The sequence below is a fragment of the Mustela nivalis genome (genome assembly GCF_964662115.1).
Source record: "Mustela nivalis genome assembly, chromosome: 10".
Taxonomy (NCBI): domain Eukaryota; kingdom Metazoa; phylum Chordata; class Mammalia; order Carnivora; family Mustelidae; genus Mustela; species Mustela nivalis.
The window spans coordinates 42,219,965-42,220,593 of NC_139029.1; positions in this window are offsets into that span (position 1 = coordinate 42,219,965).

The following is a 629-nucleotide window of genomic DNA, read 5'->3' on the forward strand; positions in this document are numbered from 1 at the left end:
AGGAGGGGGGCGCCTGGGTGGCTCAGTGGGTTAAAGCCTCTGCCTTCGGCTCAGGTCATGATCCCAGGGTCCTGGGATCGAGCCCTGCATCGGGCTCTCTGCTCAGCGGGGAGCCTGCTTCCTCCTCTCTCTCTCTCTCTGCCTGCCTCTCTGCCTACTTGTGATCTCTACCTGTCAAATAAATAAATAAAATCTTTAAAAAAAAAAAAAAAAAAGGAAGCTTAGGAGGAAAATCTTTGGACTTTGGATCAGGCAGCAATTTCTTAGATATCAATATAACTATTTGCTATAGATTTTCTATAGATATCTTATATCTTTCTTAGATATCAATATAACTATTTGCTATATCAATATAACTATATTCTATTTGCTATAGATTTTCTATAGATCATGCTTTGGTATGGTATGAACAAATCATTAAATTCTTTTTCATTTTTCGTTAAATTCTTAAATTGGACTTAATTACAATGGAAAAGTCCTGTTTTTTTCAAAGACACTATTAAAAGAATGGAAAGACAAGCCATAGGCTGGGAGGAAATATTTGCAAATCATAGATCTGATACAGGACTTATCTCCAGGCTACATATATTAGTCATTAAGGAAATGCAAATTAAAACCACAATGAGATA